The sequence below is a fragment of the Passer domesticus genome, chromosome 2 (genome assembly GCF_036417665.1).
Source record: "Passer domesticus isolate bPasDom1 chromosome 2, bPasDom1.hap1, whole genome shotgun sequence".
Taxonomy (NCBI): Eukaryota; Metazoa; Chordata; class Aves; order Passeriformes; family Passeridae; genus Passer; species Passer domesticus.
In genome coordinates this window covers 106,406,643-106,419,339 of record NC_087475.1, presented here as the reverse complement: position 1 = coordinate 106,419,339, position 12,697 = coordinate 106,406,643, and the positions used below count along the sequence as shown (strand labels likewise).

General features: G+C 39.7%; 1 long non-coding RNA gene across 9 annotated transcripts in view; it reads right to left on the bottom strand.

The window, feature by feature from the left end:
* The window catches only part of LOC135294719 (uncharacterized), a 74,806-nt gene that overhangs the window by 22,022 nt on the left and 40,087 nt on the right, over nt 1–12,697 (bottom strand). For 4 of the 9 annotated variants that reach the window (XR_010356784.1, XR_010356788.1, XR_010356791.1 and 1 more), the window contains exon 1: nt 9,488–9,565. The exons of 3 other annotated variants lie outside the window; for them this stretch is intronic. This is a non-coding gene — a long non-coding RNA (uncharacterized LOC135294719). Of the gene's footprint in view, nt 1–3,116; nt 3,244–4,294; nt 4,391–9,487; nt 9,586–12,697 lie in introns of those variants that run through there. 2 more of the 9 variants (XR_010356789.1, XR_010356786.1) reach the window with 2 other exon arrangements.

Below are 12,697 nucleotides of genomic sequence, written 5' to 3'. Positions count from 1 at the left end.
CACAGAGGCACTCATGGGCACTTTGTGCTTTTGACATGTGTGTGAGCATCAAACACACCTTAGCCCGCACTGGACACACACATGTGGTCTCTGTTAAGAAACCCAAGAAATAAAGCCAATTTTAGATCAAGTGAGCTGTGGTCCCCTGGCTCAGGTTCTACTGCAGGTGATTCCATAAACAAAGTTTGGTGCCAATGTGAAAGAACAAATATGCTATAAATAGTTCGTGACTTCCAAAAGCCCTTGTCTCTTTCCAGTCCTTCTTCTAAACCAAACCAGCAGATGGGCCGAGAGCACTTCAAAACCTCTCCTTGAAATAAAATGCTGGAAATAAAGAAGAACAGCATGAAGGCAATAAAACAGAATAGGAAAAGGAGGGAGGGGGCAGCAGGGGCATGGGGAGAAAGGCTTTAATTTATTGGGGAGAGCGCTGGGAATGTAAAAAGAGCGGGTGTGGAAGGAAGAAAGGGAACATCACCCTGCCTGATTGCAATTGTCATTAAGTTGCAGCAGGGGTATTAATTTGCAGTGTGGGTGCAAGTGCACGCGGCCCACCTCCAACCCAAACCTCCTCAGCATCTGATTCTTCCCCGCCCTGAGTGATTTAATGCCCCGGCCCATGCGGTTTATTTACTGCCTTCTGCTCCATTTAATGGAGCCCAGGGGCCTTCACACCAGTACGGGTCAGTGCCGAAGCATTTGTTACCTGTGCCAGGCAGCACACCAGAGGCAGGGGAGAGGGGGAATCGGCCACTCAAGCACAAAAAGCAACAGTTGGAGCCTGTGCAGGGGGAATGTGCTTCACTCGGATTCTGATTAGTTTTATGAAGCAGGAGGTTGCTCTAACATCTGGAGGGAGTTTGCAAGGAACTGAGACAACACGGGCCTGACGCAGCAGACTCCACATATAATGTGTTTTTACACCCAGCCAGAGGTGTTAGGAGAACTCGAGAAAATCCCCGAAGTCTCTGGAGCAGATTAAGTGCCCTAAACACAGTTAAGGAGGCAATTGGTTTAACTATAACCTTTATAGTTGCCGAATGTCAAATAACAACAATTACCATGCATTTAAGAGAAAGTACTCAAGAATACTGAGGTATTTATCTACACAACAATTGCAGCAATTAAAGGTGAGACAAATTACTAATAGGTTATTAAAATTAAGATCTAGTGAGATTAAACAAAACTGGAATCCCATGTAATGCAGTATTTCCATGTGCTGGTTGAAAATTCAGTCTTCAGTGACAGCGGAAGAGTCTCCACAGAAATAAAGCAGCAATGATAGAGTGATAGTGGATCTCCAGGAGATGTCACTGTGTTAAGACCACATCTAAAAATTTAAGGTACACACAGAGCAGACAGTGCTTGAAAGAAAAAGAACAGTCAGGCTGGGAGCACATAACTCAGGAACAGAAACAAGTTGGTCTCACATGCCATGCAGTGACCAAATAAGAATACAAGTACCAGAGACACATTGAAGAGCTGTGGTCAGAGTACAAACATGGAATTCATGCAGAAAGAAAAAAGAAAAAATAAAAGGAAACACACAGTATCATTCTGAGTACTGTAGTAAAGAAGAAATGTTCTATGTGCTGCTGTTTTTATTTTTCCCCCGTGGGAATCCATGCAAACTACTTTGCTATTTGTTAATGGCTATATAGGCTTCTGGCAGCTAAATGGACTGTCAGACATTATGACAGTAGCAATCAGAGACTAAGCAAAGAGGTATTTCAGCAGGCATGGCATACCCAAAAAGCAAAATACTTTCATTTTTTTTCAGAAATTATCCATGAAAATTATTATCTCCACCAAATCAAATGGGGACACTGTTAAAATTACTAAAATTCTTTCAAAGTTGCAGAAATTACTCACTAAGCTATTCCAAAGAAAATAAATGTCCCAGAGGTGCAATATCTGAACAAAAAGCATCCCAGATTGAACTGTTCTCTTGGGAGAAATTTCATCCTGGGAAAAAAAAATCCCAGGTGTCAAACAGACAACATTTTTTTCAGAAATATAAGAGTGAATGGTATTTTTTCCTGGAAGCAGAGAAACTCAAGCACACAATAAAAACAAGAGCAGAAGAAAAAAAGCCCATTGCATTTGTCAGCGCAACATGAGAGAAATTTTGCCACTTCTTTTCTGTATGTCAGCCAAAATAGGTTTTGTGGGACTATTACCCAGTGTTATATATGTGAACAGATGAGCATCTTTGTGTTTTATTTTATTCCAAGTAATTTTGCTAAAAAAAAAACCAAAACACACAAAAGAAAAAAAAAATACAAAACCAAGAAAACCCCACCCAAACATGATCTGTAGCAGGACTATTTATATAAAAATTGAACTCTAATGCTAGATGACAGTACTGAGTGTTTGAGTGTTATGTGGGCATGACTGACTAAAACCTAAATACTGCAGTATTTTATCATGATATCATGCTGAATCAAAACACATAGCAGAAGTGTAGATAATGCCAGTCAAATACTTTGAGAGGACAAAGAATGACACTGGAGTTGCTGGATAAAGCAGACACTGGAGATTTAAGAAGGCCTAAAGTTTACATGGCTTCTGCAAAAATAGACATCTGAGAATGGGATTCTAATTCAGCATTTCATGTCCAGCAGAGAAAACATAAAATCCTATTTTGGTAATTGAACAAACATTTGTCCCCCGATATCATTCAGTGGTAAAAAATGAGGGTTTAAATTATAAAAATCAGGTGTGTCTGTGAGCTGCTGCTAGACAGTAGATGAGACGTTGAAGAGGAATGATCCTTGGGGGTTGGACTAAATGATCTTTAAGGTTCCTTTTAACTCAAACCATTCTATAATTCTATAATGTTAAAAATATCACTTTTACTGTCTCAAACTTGCCTGGGATTGTAAGGACACACAATGCTTCTCAGGCAAGTGTCACACATAAAATCAGTTTATTCTTTACTGTCAGGCTTAAAGCAAGATAAGGAAAAAAACAGCAAAACTCTAAGCCATGTCCCATAAACTGTAAAGTTCTAAACTATAGCATGTGTATGGTTCTATCACCAAACATTTGGAATGTTTCAAAAGGAATAAAATCTGCAAAATCAGATCAGTAGCTAGGTAAAGTTGACAGTTTACTAGCACAAACTTCTCCAGTTCATCAAGGCCTCAGCTTCAGACTGAAATAGTACAAAGCTGCCACAGTTGAAGAAGGTGAACAACAGGGAATAAAGATTGCTAGTAGGTAATCTGACCCTGTAGTAATCTGAAAAATAAAAGAAATGTAGTTATAGTGCCTTTCCTGTAAGACATTTTCATAAAGAAAAAAAATGCACACTGACAAATCCCACCAGAAAAAAATGTGAAATTGGATGAGGACAAGATGTTTAATAGTGAATAAAGTAGGAAGTTCATTTGTATCACAGACTTGATTGTAGGGTTAGATGTTTTTTGCAGGGTGCCACCCTAGAGCTGGTTTTACCAAGTGAAATTATTTCCACTAAAGGCCATTTAGAACTTTATCAAATGGAAGGGAAGCTGACTGTAAAACAGAAGGCTTCAATTGCTTCAGAGAGAAAATCTGAAAGAGGGATCAGGGATTACAGAGAGTTGCCAGGAAATATTTGATAAGCAGCAGACCTAAGGAACAGCTATGTGTCCATTTTCGAAATCCCTTTCTTTCCTGCTGTGCAAAAACAAGAGCATTACTTGGCTATGTGCGAACCACAGAATCTGAAACATCTGGAGGGCAGTTAGACAAAAGGAAGGACAAAGAAGGAAGCATTTATGTATTCTTGTTCCCTCAACAAAATGGATATTTTTCTGCAATGTGTGCTCCATAAGCCCTGGATATGCTGCAGTATGGGGAAGGGAGCTGGAATCTGTCTGCATGTCTCTGCTGAGGACAGACACAGCCTCAGCAGAGTAAGGGGCCTTGCATATTTTTGGCAACAGAATGAATAAAATAAAGGTGTCATAGAGAAATATGATTGACTTGGATTCATAGGTTTGCAGCAAAGACAAGAGACATGAAAAACTGGGAGAAGGCAGGTACCAGGAAATGCCCATTAAAGCTGTTTCCAATTTGTTTGAAATGGGAAATATCCGTGCAATTAAAGTGCACACCCGTCAGAGCTCCTTGGATCATGGGTCTCCACAGGCATTCAGCCTGCCCTGCAGCTGGGGATCCCAGAGGGACACTTGGGCTTCTGTGGGATGGCATGAGGAATTTGAATGTGTTCTCATGGTAAAACAGAACAGATAGGCTGCCATGACAGTACGAGGGAGCACCAGATAAAAGATTTTTAAGTTCTTACCTGGGTTTCCTTTTCCCAGGCCCCATCAGGCAGTTCCCTGTTATGGTAAAAATTAGGTGATTTGTTTCCTCCTCCTTCACCACAGAGAGCATCCTCCTGTGAGAAATTATGAGACTTGACACCCCATTTTTGACCTTTTTGTATCCATTCATTGGTCCTGCTAATCAAAGGGGTGGCAATAGGTAGTAGTGAGGAGCAGAGGAAAGGAAATGGGCTTTAAGTGGTGAGGTTTGACCCTTGAGGAGTCCTGCAGAGAGAAAACTCACAGGAGAGGGCCTCCTCCCTTAGTTTCTATTGCACCACCTTTGCTGTGACTCTGTTGCATCAGGACTCTGCTTGTCACTCATTCACCTCTAAGAAAAATCCTGCAGCACAGCAGGAGAGATTTGGAGGTGGTCACCAGCACAGCAGGAGCAGCTGACAGATTAGTCAGCACAGAGCAGTAGGAAGGATTAACACTTCGTGAGAGCAATAGAGAAGGATGTTCACCTTGTGCTGAGCTGAGAAAGACACACAAGCCTCTTCAACAGAACCTTTCCTGCTGGGGTGGGAACAAAGATTCAAACAAAAACAAATTATATCTGCAAACTGCGATTAACTATGAACAAGGTATGAAGAGAGAGGGACAACAACTGTCTGGGCAGAAATGTTTATCTTCCATGTTTCTGGGTGTGGGCTTTCCTCACATCCCCTAAAAATTGGACCAGCAGCTCCTTTTTGACACTATGCATATTTGCCTTGGGTCTTTTTCTGATGACAGTGTGGCAGTAGGCGAACCAGGGAGAGAAATCATTCCCTGAACACTAGGTTGGACCACTGCTTGCAAACATCTGTCCTGCTTCACTGCTGAGGTGGAGACCTGGGATAGCTGTGTCACCAGCTGCTACTGCCAATTTATGTACCATGTCATTGAACCCTGCTTGGAACAAGTCTAATTGACATGCTGCTTAAAACAGTGGTAGCAGCAGATTTCCCCCCATTTGCGCAGGGCTTTAGGGACAGCAGGGGTGCTCGTCCAACACAGGTGTCTTGTAACTCTCCCAGTGTCACAGCTTGGTGCTAGTGTAAGCCCATTGTTCAGGGGCCTTTCCAGCTAGGGGTAATGGGTCAATTATTTGTCCTACAGCCAGCGGGGCACAGCGGAAGAGATGACAGTAGACCCTCATGTCCCATGAAGTGGCTCTGGGGCTTGACATAAGACATCTGCCTCGCAAAGGGAGCACTTAAAATACTTGGGCATAGAGGGTGAAAGGACAAGTAGTTTCTACTTAGGTTATAGAACATTAGTTTTTATTTGATTTTTTCTGCAGCCACCTTGTTGAAGTGCTCTTTTTATCAGCTCAAAGAAAACAATTCAACAAATCTTCACTTTTAAGAATTTTGAATCAGCATCTCTGGGTATTTCCAGCAAGGAATTTTAGCAAGCATGAGAAACAAGAACTTTTATGTATGATATTCCTAAGTGTTAAAATAAAGCAATAAAACCCCCAAATCTCTCTGACAAGATATCTTCAGCTGAACATGCTACTACTTTATAAACATTGTAGACTGAGCTATACATAAACTAGAATTTGGGGGGCATAAGATTTTACTTTTTTTTTACATACTTCATTTAAGTTGTGTTGCAATGATGTTTTTGTATTTTAAGAAGCCCATGAAGAGACTCAGATGTTGTCTACACAATAGTATAAGACCATGAGAGCAGGATGAGGAAATAGAGAATACATTCTTTCTCAGCTTTTGTGAATCAAAAGCATCTTGAACAAGTGGCATGGCCATTGAAGGAACCAAAACCACACAGGGGACATCTCTTGTAGTTGCTTATGAAATAAATGAATGGAAGAACCAGAATTTTAGTCCAACATTCTTGCATCCTCATGCCTTTCCCTATGTCATTAGCCAAGGCAATTCAGTAGGAAGGAAGCCTACAGGAGTAACTGCTCATCAGTAAATATAGAAATCAGTTTGCACTGGCTTTGGTGGGGGATTGGGCGTTAAACACTGATAGACCAGACCCACACATAGCACATGGCATCTGGATGTGAAGCACTGCCATGATGACAAATTTCTTTTGAAGATGGTTTAGTGGATCAGCCAAAACAGAATTTCACTGTAGCATTGAAAACCACATTAGTTATTTTCTTCACATCATATCTCAGAATCAGGTGAATGCTCCAAAAGTGATGAAAATTTGCAAGAATAGTCCAAAAGTGGGAACATTCTTTATTCTCTGCTCCACTAAACGGTTGGTACTTTCTTCCAAAACATGGCCTATGCAAAGGGTTATGTCTGAACAGTTACGTAAATAGAACTGGAAAAACTTAAACTTGGGCAAAATTAAATATGTATCTGTCAATTTGTTTATTGTGATACTTCATAGATGTTAACACCAGAGGACTGTTACCGCTGAATCTGATGTAATGCAAATCACATCCTCACTCAAACATTTGTTTCCTTTCTTATGTAATATCCTCTATTGAAATGGGTGAAAAATTCTCATTTCCATGACCTGGAGAAGGCTTTCATGATAAATTGCTCAGCAGCCTGGGACTGGTCTGGAAAGCAGCTTTAAAATAGACGTTCATTCTTAATTTGAAGTTTCCAATACATTACAAATTCAGTTTTTTGAAAGCTTGATTGATAAGCTGATTAATTATACTGAAGGTTGAGAAGCTGTATGCTTTATCCAAATTTGCATCTTTCTAACCTGTTTCCAGATGCCACATTTTACTATACCACCATCAGCTAGATTAAAGAGTCTCAAAATGACGTACATCTCTGCCTTTTGTAGACTTCTACTGACGATGATTTATTTACCTGTTAATGTTCCCTATTATGGGCTAAAAAAAGTAAGCTCTTTTAATCTCTCATTTTAAGGCATGTTTTCCAGAATTCTTTCTTTCTCTTTTTCATACCTCCTTCAATATTCCAACATTATTTTGTGAACCAAAACCAAAATCAAGCCCAGCACCTAGTAAGAAGTAACCTTTGGAGTAACCTACACAGAGGTTTCATCACCACCTCAGAACAAAATCATTTGAACTGCTTCTGTTTTTCTTCTTGGGTCCTTGTCTGTAGTCCCTTTGAATAATCAGAGCATCTGTACTAATTTTCAAATCACAAACATAGTCACTCAGAGGATTCAGGCTGTGATATTTTTTCTTAAAATGTTTACTAGAAGAAAACACCTTATTCTTAACTTGATTTAACATAAAGTGTTGGTCAGTAATCTTACAAAAAAGAGACAAAGGATGCTATAATTAATGCTAAAAGTGAAAGGAACTAATAATAACATGAAAATTGCACAAACATATATTGAACTTAGATATTTTTACATTACATTTTTGAGGAATTGTTCCCATTTAAAAATTATTGATTCTGCTTTAGAGATGTGTGGATGCACAGCTTAGAATAAATACAGGAGATTGTTTTGTCAAAAGTGGGAATAAGCCTTTTTGCAAATAAGAAACATATAGAGAAATAGTTGAATAGTCACATATGTGACTCATATGCAATACGAATTCAAGAAACAGGCAAACACAAATGTGAGGTTTTGTGTGATTACACATTGCATAGTCTCTGCTACTGTCAAATGATATTTGCACTGACTTAAAGAAACTCAAAAACATATAATACTGTGAAACAGTAATTTTTTCCAGAATAAAGAGGAGAAAATAAAACAGTAACCAAGAAAAAACTTTTCACTTCAGAATGCCTCATCTCTTTTTGCCTCAATAATAAAAAAATCCTTTTTCAGACTCACAGCAGATCTCTCCAAGCAAGCTACAGGACGCTTATTTATAACATTCATGTTTGTATAAGGCAGTCTGTCCAGTGAAATATTTTAAAAAAATTAAAAATGAAGCAACATATATAAATCTTATTTGCACATATTTAATCAGCAATCATTCCCTTAAGTGATGTGTTTCTCTAATTAGAAAGTTTGAGAGAAACCTTTATAGGCAAATCTAACTGATTTCTTTTTCATTAATTAGGCTAATTCAGGAAAGAAATGTTTTAGAAACCATCCTGATTGTTAGAGAATGATCATTTGGAAGAGGTATATACTGACATACACTCACTGTGTCTGACTTACAGTCTTAGTTCAAAAAACACCACTGAGAGCAGCCAGGAAAGTAAATGTGCACAGATAGTAAAGCAGAATAATTCTGTTTAAAATAATAAATTCTAGTAAACCTGGGAAGAAAATACAGATGTCATGTCAGCCTGCAAGTGAACTTTCAGTGAATCATTAGATGGTACTAATTTGTTGAAGCCAGGAGTCAATGAAGACGGTGAAGTCATGGGAGAATTGTGCTCCAATGGTTACATCATTGATTATTTCATTTTAATGTCCATGAACCAAAACTATCAGGCTGTCCCAGCATTCATGCAGGACTCTTTATGGAGTAATCAATAGCCAGTGCCAAGGATGCCACTGGCCTTGAGATCTGTTCTTTACTAACTTTTACCTGTCACTCATAATTTCCTACATATTTTTTCCAAACAGTGACAGGAGCATAAGGATGAGAGGAATTTAAATCCCCTAAAAGTAGGCTGTTGAACAAGCCAGGAAAAAGAGGATTCAGCTTCTAATAGATAACAGTTCCTTAGATATGCTTCCATCTCAAAATACCATTTGTACAGAGAACAAACGTGCTGATGATGTGGTAAGTCATTTGGCCCAAAGGAGGAAATTACATTCAAGTCCAAAATATTGAATCATTTGAATATGGTTTTCACATTGAAAAGAAGAAAGATTTTTTTTTTTTTTTTGCAATTAGCACTAAAGAATACAATTTTAAAAAGGCCTGTCCTTGCCAATTTCTTTAAACAGCTGTGCCAGGTCACCCTCTGAGGGTGAGGAGGGCACTTTGGGGTAGGAAAGAGGAGAAGGCACACGCCAGTATGAGGTTACCAATGCAAGCATGGCCTTCATCCAACTCCATTATGTCAGCCCAGGAGTCCTGATGTTAAGGATTAGTTCTGCTTTGTATGACCTTCTGAGGTTCTTATATCACATCTGACAAAAATCACAAGATGTTACTGGGTTTCTCAGCTCTAACTGGTATTGATCTACGTGAAGGTTTCTGGTACATGTCAGTTAAGACTAAGTCCCACACAGAAACCAGTTGTGAACACGACATGCTCCCACTTACAGCGAGATGTTAACATTTATAGTGAAATACCTACACTTTTCAGGAACTGCATGGGCCAGGATTTCTTACAGTTGAGGAAAGAACACTTACTAGGGTGTATCTCAAACTACAGCTATTCTACAGGAATAGCTGTGACATGTCACCCTCTATGACAACACCCTACCCATTGCAACACCTCTGAAGGAAGGGAGTGCAGGGGGTTGTTTTATTTCTTTTCTGTGACCCACTGTATTGACTGTAGCAAGTTCACTTCTCTCTCTTGAAATAGCATTCACAAATGTTTTATGAAGTAAGCTGTATGAAGTACAGCTCTTTCATTGTGGGGAAAAATTCTTTCAAGCTTGTCACATTGTCATATGATAGCACAGATGTCCTACAGCCATTACTTCATACAAATCATCAGAGCAATTGTAAGCTTCTTAGAAGCTTTTCTATATGTACATGCTACCTATATGTAAAAAAAAAAAAAAAACCCAACCAAAAAAACCCACTAAGTCTAGGATGGCTGATAAGTAATTTGTTTGATTTATAGACTAAAAGAGGAATGTCCAGAACTGCACATTGGCCACTGTTATGTTATTAAATATTTTTTCTGGTCATTCTGAGCTAATCTGCTGACATGCTGCCAGGAAAACAACATGCTATGCTCCCAGATTGCTTGGGGTTAGGATAACTGATGACATCAGATGGATTTGTAGCAAACTTGAGTTTGAAACTTAGTGATGCATGAGTGATTCTTAAAGAAATTATCAGCCCTCACAAAAGACGCAAATTAAACAAATGCTTATGTTATGGTGGTGACAAGAAGGTAGCCTAAAAATGGCAGCGAGATTTGACAGAGTAGCAGGAGGATGTGCTGTTGGCAGCTAGTACTGCCACTCACATATTTGACTGCATGGTGCTTCTTGTGTGGTGGATTCCAGTGGATGTGATTATCTTCACCACCACAGGAGAATGACATTGTTAACGGGCTGTTACCAAAGGCAGTGTGTGTCCATGAACTCTTGCCTTCCCAGGAATCCCCCTTTTCCACAATGTGCTCACAGAACCACCAGCAGTCAATCTTCCATTCTGTCATGTGGAAAGTGTTGGCAGAGAGTGCCCTGATGAATTACAAACTCCAAATTGCACATGATTTGAAACTGCTCATGATTTAAAATTGTAAGGGGTTGCTCAGATTTAGCAATACTGGCTATTGATTGAATTTTTTTTATTTTTTTTTTGCTGGTTGTGATGCACAGAATAAGTAAGACAGAAACTTCTATGAGCACAATGGAGGAAGCCCAAACCACTTATCAGAAACTCAGATAACAACAAAGTTGTCAATCCTTGCCCAAACCTTGAGGTAAATTCCTAGTTTTATTAGTGCAGTGCTTCCTTGCCTACCCACACCTGCTTTCCCCATTTATGCCTGACCTGGCAGACTATGAAATTTGCTGTCCACCTTCCACCATCTCTAAGAAGGGAGCCCCAAGCAGCTCTACCTCCTAATAACCTCACCCTGATCCAGTCCCTGAGCACCCTTTTTGTGCATGAAAGAAGCAAAAAAAGCAAATTCACAATTAAATTAACAAAGTTAACATTGCAACACATTTCCAAAAAAGGCTGAGCTAAGCTTGGGAAGGCAACTTTAATCCCATGATTTCTTAACATTTAAATACATAACTCCTCAAAATTTTTACTCTTTTAATATTTTAAGCAATTGGGCATACAGAGACATATCAAGTATGAACTTCTGCAAAAGAGGTAGCCATGTGGCCACTTCTCCTGCCAGCATTAACCATCAGCAGAAGGGGAGAGATGTGCTCCCTGCCTGCAGCTCCAACTGTGGCCAGCACATCAGTGAATAACCCACTCAGGTGACACAGCTCCTGAACCTCTGTCCCTCTCAGCCCAGCCTGAACCAAACTTGCATGTGGCTGCATGCCTGAAAATCCACTCAGTAATAAAATTGTGTCTATTGTGTCTCCTGCACACATCTGCAGGATTACTTTTCAGATTCAAGCCATTCAAGTCAAGATGCCATTCAAGTCTCAGTATTTCTCTGTACTTTATAAGAAAGGCAAGCATAGGCTTGGTCTGCCTATCATACATGTGTAAATACTGGCTAGTGCTTGCACTCAGAGCACAAGGGTGCAGCCTGCTTGCATCCATCAGATCCTGACTCACAGCCAGGGCTATAAAATGCTACTTGACAAAATGGTAATTCTCTGCCTTTTGAAGGATGGGCTTTAGTTTAGAGAGACAGACAGAGCCCTAGGGGTGCATTCAGAGCATTTCCTGCTGGACTATGCAGCTGGAAAGGTCAGTCATATTATAAGCCTAACCAACTTGACAGAACCCCTTTAACTAAATCTACAAATGAGGGAAGCCCCTGGTGGGAAGGAAGGGCCACTGTGGCTTAATTAAGTGTTAATGAAAAGCTTGGGCCTTTCCAATACTAGCACAGAACAACTTAAAGTAACACAACCAGTTGAGGGTCACTCTTGGGAAAAAAAGTAAGCTTGAAGCCACCTTTGCATAAATTATACTTCTCCTCCTTTTAGTGATTCTGGTGTGCCCAAGAAGCCTCCAAAATATGAGATGTAAGGTACAAATTTAGCCGACCATTGCAAATTACCCTCTTATCCTACCCTGCTGTTCCCCTCTCTCCACATCAATGCTTACAGTTAGCCATGCTTACAGTTTTCAAACCTAGAAATTATCTTCTCCTGTAAAATACATTGTAAAGTGCGGAAGTCACTTGAAGTCTACCATCTGAATCCCTTTTAACATTGCCTAGAGGGATGGCCTCAATTCAGCCAGTTAATTTCTAGATACCAAGCAATGGTTAGATGTGGTGAGGCCCTCAGTTACAAAGGTTATGCCTGCCAGTCTCAGGTACTGACCTGCTGAGAGACTGAGAGATCAATTTCTCTGTCTTTCCACAGCAGTCAAGTGACCAGCAGCATTCACAGATCTACTGTGGCAAAAGAAATGAGGAAGGAAAAGAAACCAGTGGTGATATTAACTTCTATACTGGTGACAAAGGTTCACTACAGGCACAAGACAAACATGCCCATGGTTGTTCAGTCACCAGCAGTAATTTTCCCATGAGCTAGCTCTTTATTAATATTCTCCAAATTTTCCATACTGTGGAACAATCATGGGAATAGAAGTCGAAAAGTCCATAGTTTTAATAGTCTGTTAGACTATTAAAGAAGGCATACTCCTTTTGCTATATTCAGCAATTCTATACTACTTT